This window comes from Penaeus monodon, chromosome 27 (genome assembly GCF_015228065.2).
Source record: "Penaeus monodon isolate SGIC_2016 chromosome 27, NSTDA_Pmon_1, whole genome shotgun sequence".
NCBI lineage: Eukaryota > Metazoa > Arthropoda > Malacostraca > Decapoda > Penaeidae > Penaeus > Penaeus monodon.
The window spans coordinates 1,216,137-1,216,504 of record NC_051412.1 but is presented as its reverse complement, the minus strand read 5'-3'; positions in this window follow the sequence as shown (position 1 = coordinate 1,216,504).

The window sequence follows — 368 nt, the reverse complement described above, 5'->3', positions numbered from 1 at the left end:
AGATTTGTAATAAATAATCACGCGAGAATAGGAGCTGGACCCAAGGGAATCTGTTGAAATTTAAATAATTTAACATGACTCTGACATGCTAAATATCACGGGAAGAACGCAAAAGAGCGGCTAATATTGGTCGGAATTCCCGCTAACACCGACGAAGGGGATTTTGACGACCCTTTAGGCTGGCCATTGCGGATTTATCGGTCAAGGTGAGAAATTATCGGTGCGAAATCCAGATATTCGCCCGGGATCTATCCTGCTGAGACGAGGATTTTGCAGAGCAGACGGGGGTCGTAAGGGGGGGGGGGGTAGGCAGTTCCTCTGCAAGGAGGGTCAGTGGGCGAAACACGCTAGTGACTACGAATATGCTT